This window comes from Sorex fumeus, unplaced genomic scaffold, assembly GCF_029834395.1.
Source record: "Sorex fumeus unplaced genomic scaffold, SorFum_2.1 ptg000078l, whole genome shotgun sequence".
Taxonomy (NCBI): Eukaryota; Metazoa; Chordata; class Mammalia; order Eulipotyphla; family Soricidae; genus Sorex; species Sorex fumeus.
This window is the reverse complement of record NW_026606135.1, coordinates 10,173,437-10,198,480: the sequence shown is the minus strand read 5'-3', so window position 1 is coordinate 10,198,480 and position 25,044 is coordinate 10,173,437. Positions and strand designations below refer to the sequence as shown.

Here is a 25,044-nt window from a genome sequence, read left to right as displayed (position 1 = left end):
AAAAAAAAGCCCTGAACAGGATGGGGTGTGATCCAATCCCAAACCTAAACCCTCCCCTCCCCCCAAAAACAAGCAAACAAACAAATATAAGAGCATGTATCAATGAGCCATCACTTAATAACATAAGAAGTCTGTCTGATACTGGTTGAACTCTACAAGAAAAAAGCATCCAAATCCTATCAGAAAATAGGGCGATGAAATAAACAAAAACTTTCTCAAAGAAGAAATCCGAATGAAAAAAGGCACACGAAAAAATCCTTTTCATCACTAATCATCAGGGAGATGCAAATAAAAACAACAATGAGATTCATCTCATTCCACAGAGACTGGCCCACATCCCAAAGAACAAAAGCAACAGGTGTTTGTGTGGATGTGGGGAGAAGGGGACTCTCCTTCACTGCTGGTAGGAATGCCAGCTGGTTCAGTCTTTTTGGAAAACAATATGGACATTTCTCAAAAACTAGAAATTGAGCTTCAATTTCACCCTGCAATACCACTTCTGGGAATATATCCCAGAGATGCAAAAAAAATATGGTAGAAATGACATCTGCACTTGTATGTTTATTGCAGCACTATTTACAATAGCCAGAATCTGGAAAAAATCTGAAGCCCGAGAACAGATGACTGGTTAAAGAAACTTTGGTATAGCTACACAATGGAATACTATGCAGCTGTTAGAATAGATAGCACTGCATTGCAGCACTGTCCTCTCGTTCATCAATTTGCTCGAGCGGGTACCAGTAACGTATCACAACAAATTGTGAGACTTATTATTACTGTTTTCGGCATATTGAATACGTCACGGGGAGCTTGCCAGGCTTTGCTGTGTGGGCGAGATACTCTCGGTAGCTTGCCAGACTCTCTGAGAGGGATGAAGGAATCGAACCTAGGTTGGCTATGTTGGCTGTGTGCAAGGCAAACGCCCTACCCACTGAGCTATCACTGTTGTCTGAAAGGAGAGAAGGTTAGCACTCCCCTTGACAAAGTAATACAAAGACATGAAATTTAAAAAGTGAATAATAAAAACGGAATAATAAAAAGGGAGAAAAAACTGGTCAGAACTGACAATTACTAAAACCGCTTTATGAAAAGTCCAATAGAACATTCCATTTTTATATAACTTGCATAACTTTTAATTTCCATAGTAAAATTTTAACCTCTTTTGGTCTGTATTTGTGCAATGCAGTTATTGAACTCAGGGCCTCACACATATAAGACAAGTGTTCCACCACTGAGCTACATTCCCCAATCCAAAAAACTTAAGATTTAATAATTATTCTTGATACTACTAATATTTCTTCACTAAAACAGGAAAATAAGTTCCTAATTATTCCTTTGTACTTACTTATTACTTGTTGTCTGGCCCGTAATTTAGTTATCATTTTTAGGGGTTGGGAATGAGGGATGATCCACACCAGTGATGGCCCAGACTTACTCCTGACTTGTTTCTTGTGCTCAAGAAACACTTCTGGAGCCGGAGCAATAGTACAGCAGGTCGGGCATTTGTCTTGCTTGCGGCTGGCTTTATTTAAACCCTGGCAACCCGTATATCCCCTGAGCACCACCGGGAGTAATTTCTAAGTGCAAAGACAGGAGTAACCCCTGAGCATTGCCAGGTGTGATCCAAAAAGAACAAAAAAATAAAAATAATAAATAAAGAAACACCGCCCTGGTGATATTCCAGGGACCAGATGTGGTGCTGGGGACTGGAACTAAGGTCAGGCACATGCAAGACTTTAAGCTCTGTACTATCTCTCCAGTTCCCATAATGTGGCTATCATATACAATGATCCTTCCCAAACTTGAGATATACCTCATAACTTAGCAAATATTTTGACTTCCTTAATACAACTTTTCTTCATCCAAATATGACTCTCAAATATGTAAAATTTGCACAACACTCCTACTGGGAATAACTTTGCAAAGTAAACGCTGTTTAAAAGGAAAACAAATGAGAGCGAAAGTATGGTTTACATAAAGATATCTTAGGAAAAAAAATTGAGGAAAAGGAAGCCTAGACCTAAAAATAAACTCCTATATATACCTCAGCAGAAAGAACTGAGATTCATAAGAAACAACAAGCACTTAAGGCCCTCAGCAGAAATCCCTCATCAGAAAGGATATTATTCCTCAGCAGAAAGAACTGAGAGTCATAAGTAACAACAAGCACTTAATTCATGTGTTGGTGGGAATTTATCACAGACAGAGCCATCATCATAAAACTAAGTACTGAGGAAGGTTGAATGAGCTTGACTAAGTGTTAATCCCCAAGACCTCAGTGGTTTCTCAGGAAAAGAAATTTTAAAATTCTATGATTTGAAGTTTTAATCAATTTCAAATCATAGAATCAGAAAATTGTTGAACACTGCCCAGTTGTGTACAGTCTCCAATTGTACATTAGAGTGAAATAAATGTGTGTGTAAACATCTCACTGAAACTGAAGTACTGGGGGAGATAAGTGAAAGTTACATACTAAAGGTCATACATACACTAAATCTATTCACATGAAATATCCAGAACAAATTAATCCACACAGACAAGAGGCAGATTAGTGTCATGAGTAGGTGGGACTAGAGTGTGTCTGTTCAGTGAGAGCTGTGTTTCCTTTAGAAAAGATAAAATCATCAAATTTGCATACAAGTGGATAGACATGGAGAGTATCATGCTAAGCGAAATGAGTCAGAAAGAGAGGGACAGACATAGAAGGACTGCACTCATTTGTGGAATATAAAGTAACATTATCGGAGACTAACACCTAAGGATAGCAGAGATAAGGGCCAAGAGGATCGCTCCATGGCTTGGAAGCCGATCTCATGTGCTGGGGAAAAAGGCAGCTGGGATAGAGAAGGGATCACTAAGTAAATGATGGTTGGAGGGCTCGCTTGGGATGGGAGATGTGTGCTGAAAGTAGACTATGAAACTAAACATGGTGGCCGTTTAGTACCTGTATTGCAAACCATAGCACCCCAAAATAGAAAGAGAGTAAGAGGGAATGTGCATGCCACAGAGGTGGGGGGGGGCGGTAGTGGTGGGGGTGGTAGGAGGGGATACTGGAAACATTGGTGGTGAAGAATGGGCACAGGTGGAGGGATGGGTACTCAACATTGTATGATTGAAATGTAATCGTGCAAGTTTGTAAGTCTGTAACTGTGTCTCATGGTGATTCATTATTTAAAAAAAAAGAAAAAAGAAAAGAAAGAAAGCTGCATGAAAATAGTCAAAGGAATACTAGCAAAACTTTTTATTCATTATTTTGTTTGTTTTTTTTTATGGGGAAGGGACAAACCTAGTGCTGCCAGGAATTAAACCTGGCCACCCACAATTAAAGCATTCACTTAATCCATTGCTAACTCTCTGATCCCTTTTTAGAGTATTCCTTATATTTTCTCCAAATATTTCTGCCATTATAACATTTCCTTAAGATAGTCTGGATTTTTATGATTTTGGCTTCTTTTTCATTGGTTGCATTTTAACTTAGTGTCTCCTTTTTAGACTCATGAAGACTCTGACTGAGATTAATTGAGCATTTAGATTTATGCAGCCCAATAGTTTGATTCTACAGACCCACACATTTATTAAGTCATTGCTCCAGCCAGTATGCATGAACTTTTGAAAGATGTTGTTGTATTGAATCTTCCCCATTGCTCTGTGAATGACTGACTCCATTTTAATGTTGTGAAAATTGGTTCTCAGATAAACAGGAAAGATGCCAGAAATCATTGTGATAGTGATATTTACTAAACAAATAGGAGATGCATATTATTCATCATGTTGGATACTAAAGACAAAACAATAAATGCCATCAGCAGAGTCCCTGTCCTCTTACTGTCCAGGAGGCATTGTGTGTCAACTTCTCTTTTAGATAGTCACATTTTATTCAGAATTTCAGGCACAGACTCTAAGTTCCTCTGTCCCCTCAAACCTAGAATATGGGCAATTTTTCCAAGAAAGAACAAAGGGTTCTAACTAGAACCATGTAGACACAGAATATAGACTCACAACAGCGTCAGTATCAGATGCGTCTAGAGATGAATAAAGCCAGAATCAAGTCTATGTGAGAAAGCAACTCCCTGTGGTGTCACTTTCTTAAACACAGACTGTCTTCCTAGAAGCCGCTGGAATTCTTTCTGCCTTGTTGAAGGGCTTGTTGGCAAATACTCGTACGCAGATTTCCAAAGAAATGGCTTTTTCAAGATAGACTTTTTGAAAAACATCTTTTTTCTTGCTTTTATCTAGCTTCCCTACTTAAAATGACAAAGAGAACTACAATTATTTCTATATAAATTCCACTGAAGTACAAAAACCTGAAGAGTGCTCTCTGTCTCTGTCTTTCTGTTTCTCTGTCTCTTTCTCTCTCTCTGTCTCTCCCTCCCTCTCTGTCTCTCTCTTTTTTCTCTCTGTGTCTCTGACTCTCTGTCTCTTTCACTCTCTGTCTCTCCCTCCCTCTCTGTCTCTCTCTCCCTCTCTCTCTGTCTCTGTGTCTGTCTGTCTTTCTCTCTCTTTCTCTCTCTTCTCTCTCTCTCTCTTTCTCTCTCCTCTCTCTCTCTCCCTCCCTCTCTGTCTCTCTCTCCCTCTCTCTCTGTCTCTGTGTCTGTCTGTCTTTCTCTTTCTCTCTCTTCTCTCTCTCTCTTTCTCTCTCTTCTCTCTCTCTCTCTTTCTCTCTCCTCTCTCTCTCTCCCTCCCTCTCTGTCTCTCTCTCCCTCTCTCTCTGTCTCTGTGTCTGTCTGTCTGTCTTTCTTTCTCTTTCTCTCTCTCTCTCTCTCTCTCTCTCTCTCTCTCTCTCTCTCTCTCTCTCTCTCTCTCTCTCTCTCTCTCTCCCTCCCTCCCCAAGCAACAAGTAGAGATTTTTGTAAAGCTGGAAATCAAGACTTGGCCATTGTATCTGCTCAGGAGTGAGAGGGCAACAAATGTTTGATAGAGGGTAGATGGGTACAAGGATAGAGAGAAGTTAATGAAACTAATGCATAGGGTGGTTCTTGATTTGTTGATTATAGAAGCAAAGCAGAAAAATTTCCTGGTCTACCCAAGCATAGCTTAGGAAGTTCTGCAAATTTTAGCTTAATGTCAAGGAAATATCTCCAGGCTTGGTACTTCTACACAAAGGGCAAAAGAAAATCAAACTTGTTGAAGCCGGTCATATCACTGGGTTGAGAACACATGAGTATACCCTGAGTCATGATTGCGGAGATCTTGGAGCTATTTTTCTTCTTTGCTTTTCAGTTGTTATAATTTTTGGTTTATTTATTATCCATTGCATAATTTCCACCCCTGATTAAGCAGGCTTTCTTGATTATAAGTAGCATATGTCTTCTCCAGTGGTTTTATTGCCACGCTATTGTTCTCCTTGGCCATTTATGCCAGAATGAAAGCATGACATTCTGAAAAGGACGATGTGTGTTTTGCGCGAGGGACAGAAAGAATTGTAATTGCTTTTGATTGTTAAACATTATGAATAGGCCCTGTCATCTCTATTTAAATTCAGTGAAATGAGAAAACGATGTTTCAGCTCTGAATGAATAATCCATATTGCCTAAGTCATTATGAAGGAGTAAGTGGAAGGAAATGGAAAGAAAAGCCGTGACGCAGCATCGAGCAGAAGCAGCGCTCTGTCTTCACAGCGCTACTAATCAGCACTGCATCCTTGAGGTCCTTGAGCAAGTCCGCTGAGCCTCCATCCCTTGCGTTTTTCACCTTCACAGCCTAAGAATCTGCCTATTTCAAAGATTTCCTTTTTTTTTTTAACAGTTCTGCAAGTTACTAATATTTGGACTTGTTCTAAGGAAACCATTTATAACAAACATTTCCAGGTAAAAATTATTTGCATTCATTTCTCCATTTTCTTTCATTCATTCATTCATTCATTTATTTATTCATTTGTTTGTTTTTATTAGTGAAACACCTTGAGGTACAGTTGTAGACTTACAAATTTTTGTGCTTGGGTTTCAATACAATGATCGAGTACCCATCCCTCCACCAGTGCCCATTCTCTACCGCCAATGATCCTAGTAGCCCTCCCATCCCCACACCCCATGCCCCCCACCCCACTTATGTGGCAGGGCATTCCCTTTTGTGCTCTCTCTCCTTTTGGGTGCTGTGGTTTGCAAAAGAGGCACTGAGTGGCAATCATAATCTACTTTCAGCATGCATCTCCCATCCTGGGAGGATCCTCTCAACAGCCTTTATTTGGTGCTCCCTTCCCTTTCTGAGCTGCCTTTTCCCCTAGCATGTGCAGCTGGCCTCCAAGTCATGGAGTAAACCTCCTGGTACTTATCTCGGCTATTCTTGGGTGTTAGTCTCCCATTTTGTTACTTTATGTTCCCCAGTTGAATGCAATCTTTCTATGTCTGTCCCTCTCTTTCTGACTCATTTCACTTAACATGATACTTTTCATGTAGTACCACTTGTATGTAAATTTCATGGCTTCATCTTCTCTAACAGCTACATAGGACTCCATTGTGTAGATGGACCAAAGTTTTTTAACCAGTCATCTATTCTCGGGCACTCAGCTTTTTTCCAGATTCTGGCTATTGTAAAAAGTGCTGCAATGAATAAACAAGTGCAGATGTCACTTCGACTATACTTTTTTGCCTCTCTGGAATATATTCCCAGTAGTGGTATTGCTGGGTCAAATGGGAGCTCAATTTCTAATTTTTTGAGAATCGTCCATACTGTTTTCCAAAAGGGCTGAACCAGTCGGCATTCCCACCAGCAGTGAAGGAGGGTCCCTTTCTTGCCACATCCGCGCCAGCACTGATTGCTTTTGTTCTTGTGGATGTGGGCCAGTTTCTGTGGTATGAAATGATATCTCATTGTGGTTTTGATCTGCATCTCCCTGATGATTAATGATGTGGAGCATTTTCTCATGTGCCTCTTAGCCATTCGGATTTCTTCTTTGAGAAAGTTTCTGTTCATTTCATTGCCCCATTTTTTGATGGGGTTGGATGTTTTCTTCTTGTGGAGTTCAACCAGTACTTTGTATATCCTTGATATCAACCCCTTGTCAGATGTGTATTCGGCGAATATCCTTTCCCATTCTGTAGACTGTCTTAGTACTTTGGTCACTGTTTCTTTTGAGGTGCAGAAGCTTCTTAGTTTAAGATAGTCCCATTTGTCTATCTCTGTTTTCACTTTCTTGGCCAGTGGCGTGACATCTTTGAAGATACTGTTAGCTTCCATGTCGTGGAGGACTTTGCCAACTTTGTCTTCGATGTACCTAATGGATTCTGGTCTGATGTTGAGGTCTTTAGTCCATTTTGATCTTACTTTTGTACATGGTGTTAGACAGAGGTCTGAGCCCATTTTTTTGCACGTAGCTGTCCAGGTTTGCCAGCACAATTGTTTGTCTTCCCTTCCTCTTGTCAAGTTCTCCTGGGCATTCTTATCATATCCTGGAATGTCAACCTCAGAGAAAACGGGGTTGCAAGAGTTAACAGTAACATGCCCCATGAAAAAGGTATTTGAGTTATTTGCCTTTGCGGTAATTGTCACATGGTCACTTTCTAATATTTGGGCTTTTTAACTGGAAGCCTAACAAATTTTTTCCCCTCTAAGAAATGTGCTTACTCAAGAGGGTGGGGATAGGTTCAGAAATGAGCTCGACAGCATTGCTTGAACGAGGCAGAATGGCAGCCACCTAGATGATCTGCAATGGTTTGAAAAATCATGGTACAGCCTGGCCAACTCACTTGGGCTCTGCAATGTGGGAAAACTCCCACATTTTGAAAGATGTTTTCCAGGACATTAAGAACTCTATACACCTTTTACCATGTTCAAAGTACTTTAAAAGATGGAAACTCCATAATGTGGGGGAGTGGTATAGCTATATATCTAAAGCACAAAGTCAACAATACTGAAAAAATGACATCTAAACTACAAAAACCAAACTTTGAAACATGCTTGTGGCAGGCTGGGGGTGCGGTGAGGTGCAGAGAACTTGGAGACACCGGTGGAAGGAAGTTGACACTGGTGGTGAGAATAGTGCTAATTACATGTCCAAAACTCAACTATCAATAACTTTGTAAGTCATGATTCTTGAATTCAAAATGATTTTTAAAAGACTGAATCTCCATAAAAATGTTATTTTAGTGAAGTAGAAACATGTGCTTCCTTTTTAGATACTAACAGAAAAGAACGAGATGCTTTCTTCCCTTTTCTAAAGAAGTGTTTATGTGGGGGTAGAGTGGTAGTACAGTGGGTAAGTGCTTTGCACACAGCACATACGGGTTTTATCCCCAGCATCCCATATAGTCCCCTGAGCACTGCCAGGAGTAATTCCTGATGCAGAACCAGAAGTAACCCCTGACCATCACTGGATGTTATCAAAAAATAAGACCCCCAAAAAAGTGCTTATGCCTATGAACTTCTTGGGGTAAAATACCTGATGCCTGTTCTTTTCTGGATCATAGGTTAACTGACATTCACCAACCCAGGATTTCACAATGGCCTTTTGGGGGTCATTCCCAACCCGACAAGTCCCTCACCCAACATTCTGTTTTCTGTATCCTTCTCCATCTCTGCTCATGACAGTCTCTCATTCCTTTTCTAATTCAGTAGTCATCCAGCATCTCCCTGATCCCTGGTCCTCACTCTGAAACTCCCTGGTTTGTTCTCTGACACTACACATGCTTCACAAGGTAGCATCACAAGGTGTAGCACTGGAGGTTCCTGAGCTTTTGGGGTAGGGGGAGGGGAGACTAGTGTGGGGAGTTGTTTTGTTTTATTTTTTAAATAAAAATCATCCATGGCATTCTCAGTTCCCTTGGTCTTATATAAAGAGGGAGATGACTTGTCTACAAGAGCAGCCTGCTGGGAGCAAAATGGAATCAATGATTTATTAACTCTAAGCCCTATCTCTCTTCCATTCAGTTTCTTCACTTTATTTTAGGCTACACCTGGCAGTGTTGGGGAATAATGTGATGTCAAGGATTGAACCCACAGCTTCCCGCATGCAATATCTTAGTCACTAAGAGTCACCTCTCTAACTCAGTTACTTTATGCTTTCTTATTTGTTATTTGCTATTTATTTGTTTATTGGATTTGTGATTTATCTAGCAGTTCTCAGAACTTAATCCTGACTCTGTGCTCAGGGATCACTCCTGGTAATGCTCAATGATCCATATGTGGTGCTAGGGATCCAACCTGGCTTGGAGGCATGCCCAGCAAATGATGTTTTGTAAGCATGCAAGACGAGTGACTTACCTGCTATACTATCACTTGTTTCTTTTTTAGAATAAAAACAGAACTCATTTCCTGCAGGTACATTGTGTGATATGCCTACAATATGTATATAAGAAGTGTTGGCCTTATTAGCACTCAATTAGCACAGGCAATTCTTTTTTTTTTTTATTAATTTATTTATTTTAGTGAATCACCATGGGAAAGGTTACAAAGCTTTCAGGTTTAGGTCTCAGTCATGCAAATATCAAGCACATTTCCCTTTACCAAAACTTATTTTTTACCATGAAGAACCCCAATAAAACCCCACCCCCCACCCCTCCCAGTCCCTGTGGGGCAGATGAATTCTAGTTAACACTCTATCTGCTTTGATTAGATTCATTGTTTCAATAAAAGATTCACCACTATTATTTAGAGTTTACCAACCCCCCCAAGTCAGACATGCTGACAAAGCATTGTGAAGTGATTTGCTGTCTACAGCTGGGTTCAAGAATTATATGTTGGTTTTGGATTTCTGCTATTTTACTTATTGACCCTGGAAGTATTTCTACTGAAAGTCAGATGGTTTCTGTGCTCTGGAGTTGTGGCCGTGCTGGAGAGCCGCTAGTGGGGGGCAACTGGTGGCCTCGGTAGGGCGTGAAGGGCGGACCGAAACGCCTCCCTTCCCATGAGGTTTTAGTCGCCCCCAGTCCCCCGGCTCATACCTGCTGTCCACAAGGCTTCCATGCGGCCGCCATCTTTCTTTCCAGAGAGGAGAAGGCGACTGGGGCAACACCCTTTCCCCTCCGGACAGACCTGATGGCCTGGATTAATGCATAGTCCGTTCACTTTTCTGCTCCAAGCTGTCGGGTTCTGCATTAAGTCCTTGTGCTTCTGGGGCCGTGGCCGTGCTGGAGAGCCGCTCGTGGGGGGCAACTGGTGACCTCGGTAGGGCGTGAAGGACGGACTGGAACGCCCCCCTTCCCATGAGGTTTTAGTCGCCCCCACACCCCCGGCTCATACCTGCTGTCCACAAGGCTCCCATGTGGCCGCCATCTTTCTTTCCAGAGAGGAGAAGGCGACTGGGGCAACACCCTTTCCCCTCCGGACAGACCTGATGGCCTGGATTAACGCATAGTCTGTTCACTTTTCTGCTCCAAGCTGTCGGGTTCTGCATTAAGTCCTTGTGCTTCTGGGGCCGTGGCCGTGCTGGAGAGCCGCTCGTGGGGGGCAACTGGCGACCTCGGTAGGGCGTGAAGGACGGACCGGAACGCCCCCCTTCCCATGAGGTTTTAGTCGCCCCCGCTCCCCCGGCTCATACCTGCTGTCCACAAGGCTCCCATGCAGCCACCATCCTTCTTTCCAGAGAAGAGAGGGCGAATGGGGCAACACCCTTTCTCCTCCGGCAGACTTGATGGCCTGGATTAACGCATGGTCCGTTCACTTTTCTGCTCCAAGCTGCCGGGTTCTGCATTAAGTCCTTGTGCTTCTGGGGCTGTGGCCGTGCTGGAGAGCCGCTCGTGGGGGGCAACTGGTGACCTCGGTAGGGCGTGAAGGACGGACCGGAACACCCCCCTTCCCATGAGGTTTTAGTTGCCCCCACACCCCCGGCTCATACCTGTGGCCACAAGGCTCCCATGTGGCCGCCATCTTTCTTTCCAGAGGGAGGAGGGTGGAAGGGACCAACACCCTTTCCCCTCCGGGCAGACATGATGGCCTGGATTAATGCATAGTCCTTTCACTTTTCTGCTCCAAGCTGCTGGGTTCTGCATTAAGTCCTTGTGTTTCTGGGGCTGTGGCCGTGCTCCAAACTTAACTATGATTTTCAGAGAGAAACATTGGGTGGTTTACTTCCCATGGATCACTTTGTATATAGAGAGATGTCGTGCGGCCGCATGAGTGGCCGCGCGGTTTTGAGGAAAAGTCCAAGTTCCCGCATACTCGAGCTATGGTTGTAGAGGCTTCTGGTCACCGGGGTTCCATCTGGGGGAGGCGGGATATGGTACCTACTCCATCTGGGGCTTCCCGATGATCTCGGCTCTTTTTGGAACCTGTTTTTTATTTATTTTTTTTTCCTTCGGGATCTGTGGATCCCGCCCTCCATGTTGTCCTTCTCTTTGGCTGAATGCTGTAAATATGGCGCTGGGGGGCGGGCTGTGGGCGTGACTTCCGGAATCTGAGGTTACCTGGGAGTTGTAGTCCCGGCAGATTTGAGGAAAAGTCCAAGTTCCCGCATACTCGAGCTGTGGTTGTAGAGGCTTCTGGTCACCGGGGTTCCATCTGGGGGAGGCGGGATGTGGTACCTACTCCATCTGGGGCTTCCCGATGATCTCGGCTCTTTTTGGAACCTGTTTTTTATTTATTTTTTTTTCCTTCGGGATCTGTGGATCCCGCCCTCCATGTTGTCCTTCTCTTTGGCTGAATGCTGTAAATATGGCGCTGGGGGGCGGGCTGTGGGCGTGACTTCCGGAATCTGAGGTTACCTGGGAGTTGTAGTCCCGGCAGATTTGAGGAAAAGTCCAAGTTCCCGCATACTCGAGCTGTGGTTGTAGAGGCTTCTGGTCACCGGGGTTCCATCTGGGGGAGGCGGGATGCGGTACCTACCCCATCTGGGGCTTCCCGATGATCTCGGCTCTTTTTGGAATCTGTTTTTTTTTTTTCTTTTCTTTTTTTTTCCTCGGGATCTGTGGATCCCGCCCTCCATGTTGTTCTTCTCTTCGGCTGAATGCTGTAAATATGGCGCTGGGGGGCGGGCTGTGGGCCAGCACAGGCAATTCTTACTGCCAACAAAGTAGTAACTTGCACTTCTATCACCATATCACTGTCATCTTGTTGTTCATCGATTTGCTTGAGTGGGCCCCAGTAATGTCTCCATTCGTCCTAGCCCTGAGATTTTAGCAGCCTCTCCTTACTTGTCTTTCTCAACGAACTGCCAAATTGGAGGCTCTTTCAGGGTCAGGGGAATGAGGCCCATAATTGTTACTGTTTTTGGCATACCAAATATGCCACAAAGAGCTTGCCAGGCTCTGCCGTGCAGGCAGGATACTCTCAGTAGCTTGCCATGTACTCCGAGAGGGAGAACTAGACTATAAGATGTTGCATGGCCACATTTGCGGCTGTGTGCTTCCGGGAGCTTTGTTTTATAGTCTCTGGATATTGGTCGTTGATGGGATTACACAGCAGGGGGCAGTTTGTGGGTGTGACTGCCTAGCTACTGGAAAATAGGGGATCTGGGTGGAGGAGGCCCAGTTTCGATCCAAGCAGGCTTGGAGATCTCAGCCCTAGGTCCTGCGCACCTGGTTTTCTCTGCTGGTTCCTTCCTGTGTGAGGCTTGTCTGAGCATATGGAGAGTGGCCTTGAGCATGGCTCTGACTGGGTTCCTGAGGTCTTCAGCTGCTGGGACTCTGCTCTGGATGGGGAGGGAAACTCAACCCACCCCCCTCCAAGGGCCCCAGGTGAAGATAGCCAGGCACGGGCAGGAGGCTCTGCATGGCTCTCTTCTGGGAACTTTGTTTTATAGTCTCTGGATCTTGGCTGTTGATGGGATTGCATGGTGCCAGGGGCAGTTTGTGGGTGTGACTGCCTAGCTACTGGAGAATGGGGGATCTGGGTAGAGCAGGCCCAGTCTTGATCCAAACAGGCTTGGCGATCGCAGCACTGGGTCCCGCACACCTGGGTGCCTTTGCCGGTTCCTTCTACATGCATTTCTATATGATCTCATTATTCATAAAAAAATTTCCACATTCTCATATTTTACATTGCTAATAGCCCTGCTCCATGGTTAAGAAATCTGAGGACCAGCATCATACTGGAGAGGTTGTGACTAATAGGTACAACCTTATCTTTCAACACTTGTCTTTCAGAACAGATTTTGTTAACCAGGGTGTTGGAAGACATAAGCTTATTCATTTATGTTTTTATTGGGGGAAGTGGGTGAGAGTAGACCACACCTGGTTGTCCTCAAGGTTACTCCTGGCTCTGTGCTCAGAGATCACTCCTACAGTGCTTAGGAGACCATGAAACCAGAATCAGCCAGGTACAAGTGCCTTATCCACATACTATCTATCTCTCTGACCCTGTTTCATACTTTCTATTTAAATATTTGTTCCTTGCTAGTTTTTTTTATACATTTTGGTAAAATAAACATCATAAAGTTTACCGTGTTGACTATTTTCGAGTGTATAATACATTCATGGTGCTCTACAGCCTTTACTGCTTTCTGATTGTAGATAATTTTTATCACTCCCTAAAGAAACCCTGTACTATTTAGCAGTCACTCCTCATCACCACCACTATCTCCTAGACACCAGCAATTACTAATTAGAACAAGAATTTGTCTCTATGGATATGCCTGTTTTAGACAGATAAAGGTAAAGGTAAAGGCCCTCCCGTTGATCATCGATTTGCTCGAGCGGGCCCAGTAACACCTCCATTGGAGACTTTGTTGTTACTGTGTCTGGCATATCGAATACGTCATGGGGAGCTTGCCAGGCTCTGCCGTGCAGGCGAGATACTCTCGGTAGCTTGCCGGGCTCTCCAAGAGGGGTGGAGGAATCGAACTAGGGTCGGCCATGTTGGCTGCGTGCAAGGCAAACGCCCTACTGCTGTGCTATATTTGAAATCATTTAAAGGTGTTTTGTAACTGACTTCTTAAATATAGTACAATGGTCTTTTTTTCCATTTTTTAGTTTTTTGAGGCAATTTCAAGGGGGTGTTTGGGAGATCATTTAGGGCTGGGTTTCGAACCTGGGGATGCTGTTTGCAAAGTATTTACTCTAGCCCTTTGAACCATCTCCCTGGCTCCTAGCATCATGCTTTTGTATATTTTTCATGCATCAGTACTTCACTCCTTATGGCTGAATATTCTTTATATGGCTCTATCGCATTGTGATTATCACCTGCTTGTGAATATTTGGGTTTACCTAACTATGTTGCTATGAAGATAAAAGTTCAAGTTTTTGTTTTATCATCTGTCTTCAATTCTTTGTATGCCTTGGAGTGAAGTGCTACAGTACATGGTAGTTCAATTTAATTTATTAAAGATGTTTTCCTTTTATCAAAAATAAAGTCAAAGGCAATTTTTGGAATGAAGAGGATGAGTTTGAGGATCAGACAATTCTGACTGAATTTTGGCTCTTTGACAAGCAGCCTTACACAGCCGAGGGAAGAGCAAGACCCACATAGTCGCAGCATAAACAGAAAACAACCACGTGCACTACGTCTTACTATGTCTCAGACTCAGAGAAAAAGAACAGGAATTCTTTTTGTTCTTTGCTGAATAGAAGCAATTACTTATGCCCCCAGCTCAAAATGAAAGTGATGCTAACAGTGTGACAGGGAGCTAAGGCACTGACTTTTGTTTTTGTGCTACACCAGGGTGTGCCCAAGGTTTACTCTTGGCTCTGCATTCAGAGACCAATCCTGGGGCTGGAGCAATAGCACAGCAGGTAGGGCATTTGCCTTGCATGCGGCCACCCCAAGTTCAAATCCCAGCATCTCATATGGTACCCCGAGCTCCATCAGGAGTAATTCCTGTGTGCATGAGCCAGGAGTGACCTCTGTGCATTGCTGGGTGTAACCACCCCCTCCCCAAAAAAGAAAAGAAACCACTCCTGTTGGGCTCACAGGACCATATGTGGTGCTGGGGATCAAACACAGGTCAGTTGCATGCAAGGCAAGTTTCCTACCCACTAAACTATCACTCCAGCCCCTAAGTAAGTACTGATTCTTGCTAGCTCTCAGCCTCCATCAATCAGTTCATCACCAGAGGCCTTGCTGAACATCTCCCCTATCCCTAAACATTTCTTTTCCAGGAGGAAAAGAAATGTCCTTTGTTCAGGAGGCTGCTCATGTTCTGTCATGCCATAGCTCTGCACAGGACTCTGGTGGACCCCCAGGGATGGGGAATGATGTCCTGCTCTCTGAAGGGCATGGGGGAGAGAGGTGCCCTCTTCCTGGTGCTCAGAGAAGCATCCTATTCCTGGGGCTCTGATCCAACAACACGTGGGTGAAGTCGCCCAATGACTCTACAGAGCACAATGTCTTCTGCAGCCAATGGCCTGTGTTCCAGCCGGGTTCCAGTGCTGGGAAAAGTAGGAGAGGAATCTGGCCACTTCCTCTATTCTTTCTCTCTCTCCCCAGGCACTTGCTCCTGAGTAAAATAGTAATGAACATCTCTGATCCCCACCAAGGTCCAAGCTGCAGCAGTTACATCAGCTCCTGTAGAGAGCCTTCTCTGGGCCTTAGATTCCGTTCAGCCTAAATGGCATTTTTCACCAATATTGTACCATCTCACTCCACCCACAATCTTGTCAGCTAGCTCACATTGTCCCATTTTAGAGATTGTTCAAAATAATGACAGTAGGAAAGTTGTAATATAAAATGGAACAGACCAAGCCTGTCCCTCAAACAACAAATATAGCTACTCCCCATAAATCTTCCTCAGCCAGAGATTTGGTTATCTGACCACCTGCATATAAACTTCCTCTGTAGTATCCTTTTTCTGGCTAATTGTTTAAGAATATCTCTGCTGATCCCCTATCTTTACTGATTATGGTCCTTTATGGCCCTTAATAGGATGCCAGACGACTGCCTGGTATGTAAAAGTTTTAGTCAACATAGGATCTGTGAAAACAGATGCCAATCTCGGCTCCCAAAAGGCTAGGATGGTGGCACAAGGTAGGCTCTGGCTTCCTTGGGTTATTTACTTTGGAAGACAGGATGAAAATGAGGTTCTGGGAAATGTGGGTACACAAAGTTTACCATCCTCCCTTCCCCCATTCATTTAGTTTGGAGAAAGGGATGCTGAAATTCATATCAACCAGAGTTAAAATACTCATGGGTTTTTCTTCCTCTCTTTTAAGGAACTCCCAGACCACAAGAATCTGCACAGCCAATAGGCAGACGATGGCATCCAAACCCAGGTGAGTAGATTGAGTGCCCAGGGTCCTACCTGCCTACGTACAGACGGCTGAGAAAAAGAGAGCCCAAACTGAGAAGTTCCAGTGGAGCTCTCACTCCTGGCCAGTATGGTCAAAGGCAGTATTCCTCAAGCACTGAAGCCAAAGCTGCGGGCTGCTAGGGTCTGCAAAGAGAACACCTGGGAGTCTGGGACTTGCACAGGAAACCTTTACATTCTCCTTGTCAGGTGTCTCAAGCTGAAAATTGACTTTTCCTTCAACTATCAATGTAGGCAACACATCACAAATATGTTCGTATATTCTATTCACTGCAGAGGCTCAAAATTTTGCTCAGTACTATTTTTATCATTGTTTCAAATTAAGGCACTTAGAGACCAGGGACATGGCCCAGAGTTAGAGCACACGTTTAGCATGCATAAGCCCCAGGTTCAATCTCTAAATACACAGTCCCCTAGACACTGCCCCCACCCAACCCTCAAAGCATGTGGCATTTATTAGACCTGCCCCCCCAAAAGTTTTTATTGCATTCATAGAAGGTTATTATTTGTTATTATAACATCACTATCACTGTCACTGTCCTCCTGTTGTTCATCGATTTGCTCGAGCAGGCCCAGTAACGTCTCCATTATGACAATTGTTACTGTGTGTGGCATATCGAATACGTCACGGGTAGCTTGCCAGGCTTTGCCGTGGGGGCAAGATACTCTCAGTGGCATGCCGGGCTCTCCGAGAGGGGTGGAGGAATTGAACTTGGGTCGGCCATGTTGGCTACTGTGGGGTAACATTGCTTTGTCCTTCAACAAGAAGCTTAGATTTATCTGGTTACACCCATTAATCTGGTTACACCCATCAATCTGGTTACACCCACCACAGTGCTCCAGAGGCACTTCCACTTCCATTGTGTTTACATGTAAACATGTAAACAGTCTTCCCTATGCTCTCCTTCCCACCCAGTTAATCAGCTTTCCCCTTAATCAGACTTTGTTAATTTGTAAGATCAGTTTCCCAGAAATCTATGATTTTATATATTTGAGTGAAATATTGCCTTTTTCCTCTCCTTATGCCTTATGAACAGTTTACTTTAAAGTAATATCCTTTTTGTATAGATACAGGAAGACCGTTAACATTATGCTTTGTAACTTAGGATTTGATTGGCCTTGAATATTATTCACTCCTGGGCATCTGCTTTCTCGACTTAGCCTCAGTTGCCCTTAGTTCCTAACACCCCAAAGCAGGGTCCTGACGAGGGACTGAATGGACCCAGGGCAAGCAGTGAGCTACCCTGGCAGCGAAATGGGCCAGGCCAAAGTGCCACGATTCTTAAATATAAGTTAAGAGTTTGATCATAGACAAATGCTGTCATGATCCAAAGGTAACGACAAGACTAGGATCCTGCTAGGGGTGGGAAAGACTATCTGGCCTGAGCACCGAAGTCTGAGATCGAGATGGCCCTAGGAAAGCAATTCTATAAGTTTAAGATATTTCTTACTGTATCCATACAAAATGATTTATATTATATTCTTATATGCTTGTTGGACAAGGAGAGGAGAGGCACGCCCATGGGATTCTGCTCTAGGGTGGGTCCTCCTGCTGAGGAAGGATCTGTCCTAGGAGTGGTCTTCCCTGAGGCTAAGATTTCTACCCCTGTTGATCTCCACCCCTATTGATTGTGACAGCACCTATGTGTATTTGTTCCCCCAATTCCTCATGGAGAGAGGATTTAACTGTTCTGTAGGAGCGGGCTGGGGGCAGAAAGAAGGAAGAAGAGAGTTCAGAGAGGATCAGAAGGAAGAGGAGGATGAAGGGGGATGGAGAAGGAGAATGAAGTAGCATGGGGGCAGAGACAGAAGGAGAGATGAAGAGAGAATCAGAATAAACTACGACTAATACCTACCAGCCTGGCCCTCGTTCCTTCCTCTGCCTGACCATCGCCATCGACCTCTCCGGGGTGGGAGAAGGGTGAGACTACCGAACGCAGGCGGCGGGAGAGATAGAGCCACCACCGCTGTGGGTGCCGTGCCCCCTATTTTGTGTGAGTTTACACAGTCTACGTGCAAGGCAAACGCCCTACCCGCTGTGTTATCACTCCAGCCCTATTATAATATATATTATTAGAATTATCTATTGAGCTATGCCAACATATTTTTCTTATAATCACATTATATCAAATTATACACATAATATGTCTCATATCTGCATTAAAACACATAGATAACTTTTTGCATTTAAAATATTATTTGGCACAATATTACATATATAATAAGCCAAAAATAAAAGCAACTGAAGTGTCCATTTATGCATGAAAAGATGAATAGAATATGACTAGACATACAAAAGGTACAGTTCAGTCTTTAAAGGACTGCAGATGAGTCTTAAGCAAACTGAAGCAAGTGAAATAAGACAATCATCTTAGGACGAATATTACAGATTCCACTTCTCTAGGTTCCTGAGTCAAGTTCACTTAGATAGGAAGCAGAACAGTGACTGCTGGAAGGGAAGGACACGGGAAGTTATGGTTTAAGTTGATATACCACTGGTGCCTCAACGTGGATATGGCTTAACACAAATTGCAGCTTTCTGGTGTAAGTGTGTTAATAGGAACAGAATTACCATTTTTTCAAGATACCTTGGACAGTGATGGTAGCACTGCAATGATTTGTGCTTGATACGTTTGCTCTGGACACTTAAATTAACAAAATGATAGATCATATCTATTTACCATAATTGAAAAAATTTGGTAAAAGAATCAGCATACTTCACACTGTCAAAGCTGTCTTTGGGTGGAAGGAAGAAGAAGAAGGAGGAAGAGGAGGAGGAGCTTGCAAACATTCTCTATTCTAACTGCAACTCTTTTGACTTTGGCAACCTTGGGGACTCAGGTTCAGAGTGGATATTCCAGATTCCTCTCTGCTGGAATACCAACGTCACTGGCAGAAATCTCAAGGCAGAGTATGAAGAGCAGAGGTCTGTTCAGACCTCGATCCAGTAGCTTTGTTCCTGTGTTATGGGATTGATGCAGAAAGAGGAACAGACCCATTGGAAGACAAGCCAAGTCCCTGGTTTCCTGACACCTCTTTGGCATTTATAAGCACTTGTGTTCACATGCACACCAAGGAGGGTTTTAAGGGAAAGCACCGACAGATGTGAGTTCTCCTGACTGGTGATTTGCACCTCAGGACTGGGGAGAAGGGCAGGCTGGAGCAGAGTGGTCTTGTTTTGTAGGCTCACTGGAATTTGTGACTTCTGTGTTCTTCACTCAGACAGCAGGGATTTTCATCTAGGTTCCCTTACCTGTGCTGTGTTGTCAGCCACCAGACAAGTCCAGGGCTCTCTATGTTCTGCCTAGTTTGTGCCTAGGGCAGATTCCTACATGCCAAGGTCATTGATTTACTGTCAGGGGACAGTTTGGCCTTTGATTTTTGCTCTTCCCCACCCCCATGACTTTAAAAAATGATTTACTTCAAAAAGTCAAAACATTCCTCACATCACCTACTCCAGATAGCATCCCGGCAACCAAGAGCTTCCATAAGCAAGGCCCAGGTATGCAGGTTCCAGGACTAAATCTCCATGCCACATGGTGGCAGAAGCACCAGACTGTCCCTCCCCAGCTCCCTGCCTGCTCTTCAGTCTGGCTGTCACACCCATAAAGTGCCTCTGGGCGCCATCTTAGTGCACCCACAGCCCTGGTCCAGAGATGTCCAATTGACTGTCCCTCCCCAGCTCCCTGCCTGCTCTTCAGTCTGGCTGTCGCACCCATAAAGTGCCTCTGAGCGCCATCTTAGTGCACCCACAGCCCTGGTCCAGAGATGTCCAATTGAATCCCAAAATGGATTAGTGCCCTACAGAAATGTCTCTGGAACCCAACCTTTTGCAATCTATGATTCCAGAAGCATGTGGTTGTGACACCCAAGATATTCAAAAAGAGCAGAGGACAATAAATGATCTAGCACCTGCCCCTGGCAGGCAAGCTTGAATGGTGGTGGGGAAATTAAAGCAAAAAGTAATGCCCAAAAGTAGAGAGAGTATTGGGGAAATTGCCTGCCATGGAGGCAGGGTGAGGACTGGGATGGGAGTGGGGGGGGATATACTGGGCACATTAGTGATGGAAAGTGTGCACTGGTAGAGGGATGGGTGTTCAATCATTGTATGGCTGAATCTCGAGCATGAAAGCTTTGTAACTGTATCTCACAGTGATTCAATAAAAAAGAAGTAATGTGAAGTTAATGCCCAATTCAATCAGGTTAATCAATGGCTGAATACATAGCAGTACTCCTAAATTTATAAAAAAAAGAAAAAAAAAGAAGCATTCTTTATGAATGGTGTCAGCCCAAAGCATTCTTACCAGCCTGTCCCAGACGTTATGGGGAGCCAACTTTACCAGATGGAACACTGTGCCATGGAGAAGTGGAAGGAAGACGTGGGGGTGGACCCCAGGAAGGGAAGGTATAAATGTAGTTTCAGTAGGCGACAGGATAGCAGTAACCTCTGAGGCAGTTTCCTCTCAAAGTGTGACCTCAAGCCACCTGCATTCAAGTTAAAAGGAATGTGATATACTCCTTTAGGTGTTCTGGGGGTGGGATTCCATCATATTCATTTGGTGCGGGAGGGTTGGGCCAAACCCTGCCTCACAGTGCTTCAAGGTGACTCCTGGGCACAGAGCTAGGAGTAACCTGTGGCAGTGCTTGGAGCAAGCCCATATGTCATCTGCTGATCAAACCACTGTTGACTGCATGCAAGGAAAGCACTTTAATCCCTGTATGATCTCTCTGCCCTCTTTCATCATGTTCATTTTTATTCTTATTTACTTTGGGGAAAGGCCTGCACAGAGGTGCTTGGGGACACTCAGCTTCTGCTCTCAGGGAGTCATTTCTGGTGGTGCTCAGAGGATCATGCATTGCTGGGGATTAAACCTGGACTTCCTTCAAGCAAAGCGTACCTCATTTGATTGAGTTATCTTTCTGGCAGTCATGTTCATTTTAATTCCATTTATTTATTTATTTATTTACATTTTTTTTTTTTAGTGAGGAAAATAATTTCAAGTAACTTAGTGATCTATAAGGGGAGGGATATATATGTTCAAGAGAGAGCTTGCCACATTCTTTTACTTGGTTTTGTTTTAATTTGGGGGCACACCCAATCATGCTCAGGGTTTACTCATGGTTCGATGCTAAGGGACCACTCCTGACAGGGTTTGGGGTACCATATGTGGTGCCCAGGATCAAATTCAGGTCAGGTCTTGTGCAAAACAAATGCCCAACCCACTGTATTATTTCCTTGGCCCCTGTCAAGTTCTTTTTTTAAAAAAAATTACACTCGTTTACTAATTAGCCAAACTCATTATAATATCAATATGTATTTTATTAGCCATATGAAAAAATGGATATTTTATACAAAATGGTGATCTAAATAATCAATCCCTTTCCTTCCCAAATTTTATTTTATTAAAGCACTGTGTTTTATAGTCTCAGAGACTATAAAAACCAGCTCCCGGAACCGCGCGCCGCGCAACATCTTATTATGACATTTTATTATCTCATTCCTACTTTGGACAAACTGGCAGGTTACCGAATGTAGCCTGCCCACAGGGCAGAGTCTGGCAAACTCCTCTTGGCGTACCCAATATGCCAAATACAGTAACAATGATGGGTCTCATTCTCCTAAAGAGCCTTGAATATAATCTCAGGACTAGGATGAAGGAGACGTTACTGGGGCCTGCTCGAGGCAATCGACGAATAACAGGATGATTTGTGATTTTGTGAAAGCACTGTGAGTTGCAAAGTTATTCAGAGTTGGGTTTTGAGAAACAATGTTCCAGTTCATTTTTTAAGCAGCCGTAACCCCAAGATTCTGATGAACTCTGCTGTTTGAGAATCACTCTTTTACATCTCAGCCAACTCTGCCTAGAATTGGCGTTCATGGGCCCCTTCGAAAAGAGAGTGGTCCCTAGTTCCCAACTGGGTCATTTGCATAGTTCAGAGGCCTGCATCTCCCCAGCTGCTGCGTATCCCCCCATCAGCACCCCTCACAGTGCAATTTCATCACCCTGCTCACTCCTCAGATCCAGCTTGCTTAGAACAACAGCCTCAAACTGAACTTAGCATCTTAAGAATAAGACCTAGAAATAAGAATTCCAAGGAGAGAGGAAAAAAAAAAGCACTCCATAATCATAGTTTTTCTCAAAAGGGGGAATACGAAAATGGACATAAAAAGCCTCTTTCATCTCAACTTTCTATAAATGTTTAAAACGGGGTGGGTGATAATTAATGTTTCTATAAGTATATGCTTAGGACGTCCTTACAATCAGCCTTTGTGTGCTGGGGGCTGGCAGCCTGGACCTAGTGCGTTTGAGGGGGGAATGTTGGAGGGTCACTTTGCATTGCCTCACTCCTGGCAATCTGAGAGCCGCTATAATTCTGCCAAAGAACATAGAGGGTTTCCCAGTCAAGTTCCATCCTGATTTTGATTATTGTTTATCTCCAGTCCCTGTCTGAATAGTCGTAGTAAAATAGAGGAAGTTTTACTCCTGAATCCGAGGTCAGCTTGTAATGAACCATGGTTTCAATTGCATGAACAGCTGCTTCTTTTATAAGCAAGGAGGGTTCACTTACAGTTCAGGGTAACACAGAAATAATTTAAAGAACAAGGACGCTTCTATTCATTTCTTGATTTTTTTTTTCTGTTTCTGAAACATTTTGACATTTGAGTGGCTGTAGAATGTGGATTATTGACTAGGCTCAACGGGGCAAAAAAAAAAGAACAAGCCAATAACATTTTTTGAAAAAAAGAAATACAATATTTCTTGACCCAGGTCTACCCTAATCATTTTATAAAATTTTAATTTGTGTAGGGAGAGTTCAAGTAATTGACCACACATTTTTTTAAAAAGGTACAATGGTCATTTAAAAATTTTTACACCAAATTTCTTTTCAAAGGTCAAAAAAGAGAAACCACCACCACCTCCAGAATATTCACTATAATGTGGGATTTAGAATTGACTTAGTTTTGGCCTAAATTAGGTAGTTCTCCCCATTACTGCCAGCAGAACATTGCAGGCTTGCATTTTTCTGTGGCAAGTATGTCTGGCACAGAGCCAGTAATAGTATGAACTATTATGTTCCAAATCCGCAGGGACTCTGCAGGTCACACAGCCCAGCCTCCCACCTGCAGAAGGACTCGCTGCCTTTCTGTCCCTGAGAGCAGGCCCTACAGCCTTGCAACTAAATGAGCATGACTAGGGTCAGGGAGCTATAATGAACCCCCAGTGTGGTCTGGCTCTGCTCACTACTCTCTATCTCTTCAACTTGGTCTTATCACTCAAAATAAATAATGTGTATACCCCGGAACTCAGAAAACCTCTTGTAGAAACTAATCCAAGAGATAGACATATCCTATGCAAAACAGCATTGTATGCAAAGTCTGCTACTGTTGCTCTGTTTAGAAATGACCTAAATAGATAAGCAGTGAAATAAATCATAATACAGCCCTACATTGGGAAACTCTAATAGTAAGAAGAATAGAACGATGTTTACTTGATACTAGGCCCAATTCTAAGATTTTGGGGGGAAGACCAGGAGCACACCCTTTGGTGCTCAGGAGGCTATTCCTGACACTGTACTCAGAAGTGAGTTGTAATGGTGGTCAGAGATGCTCAGGATTTGTTTTTTTTTTGTTTATTTTATTTTATTTTTAGTGTACTCAGTTTATTAGAGACTCAAGAATTCGCATCAGGGGCCTGAAAGATGCTTGGGTGAGCGCAGGCTTTGCATGCAGAAGACCTGGGTTCTACCCCTGGAAGCACATGATCATTTGATTACTGGTGCCCGGGATTTGAATAAGGGTTGACTACATGCAAGGTCCACCTGTTCTGTCTCTTCAACCATTTGTTATATTTTGTATATATATAAATTTACTCCTGACAAATAGTATACTATTGTGAGGAAACTGAGGCAAATAGACTTTAAAAAAATTTTTTTTTGTAAATCACATACACTTTCCTAGCTCCTACATGACAGAACTACAACTTCAAACCTAACATTAATTCATCCTTTCACTTATTTGTTCAACTATTCCACCAATGTTTAATGGGCGCTGTGACGATACATTTCGCATGGCACTGAAACAAAGTCCCTGCCCTCTCTCAAAGACATTGCCTTCTAGAGAAAGATGAGCAATTAAACAATTCAACAGATGCATACACACTGTGCCAGGTTATGTTAGGAAGAAAATAATGCAGGGGTTCCATCTGAGATAAGGCAGTCTGTTTTCCAGATCTGAATGCAGTCAAGAAGCAAGCAGTATTTTGCTCAAATAAAACTTGAGCTTCTCACCATATTAGCACAAACAAGCCCACTCATGCAGATTTAGGTAAGTTCTCCAAAACATTTGGGATAATGAGTGAGAGGGAGTGAAAAGTGTGGGTTTGATTTTGGATATGAACATGCCTCATGCTTGTGAAAACATAGACTCTCTAGAAGGATACAAAGAGGAAGGAAGACAGCAGAACAAAGTGGAAGACAGTGGAACAAAGGGAGTAAAATCTATTTTTACAATGTGCTTTTGTTTATATTTGTATTACATTTTTATTACGATTTATTTGACATTGACAAGCAAGTATGCATGACATACATGCAAGTCATGTCATCAAATATTTTAAAATAAAAATGACTGTATCTTCCTCATTCCCAGAGAAAGGTTTGTCCACAAGAACATGCCCAGCTCTGTAGAAACACCCCTGTGCTCCGACTCCTGTTCTGTGCACTCCCTCCACCGGCCCACAAGTCTCCCATCCTGAATTTCATGCATGTTATTCTATTTGCTTCTTTTATTTGGAGTGGGCACACCTGATTTTGCTCAGGGTTTACACAGGACCATATGTGGTACTGTGAACAACTTTATTGAGATCTAATTCACACACCATACTATTTGCCATTTGCAGTGTAAAATTCAGTGGGTTTTGCTGTATTTTCATTTC

At 43.4% G+C, this 25,044-nt stretch overlaps 1 pseudogene; it reads left to right on the top strand.

Annotated features, from left to right (window-relative positions):
• The first annotated feature begins 942 nt into the window (after positions 1-942).
• LOC130038707 (uncharacterized) lies at positions 943-987 on the top strand (annotated as a pseudogene).
• The last annotated feature ends 24,057 nt before the right edge of the window (positions 988-25,044 follow it).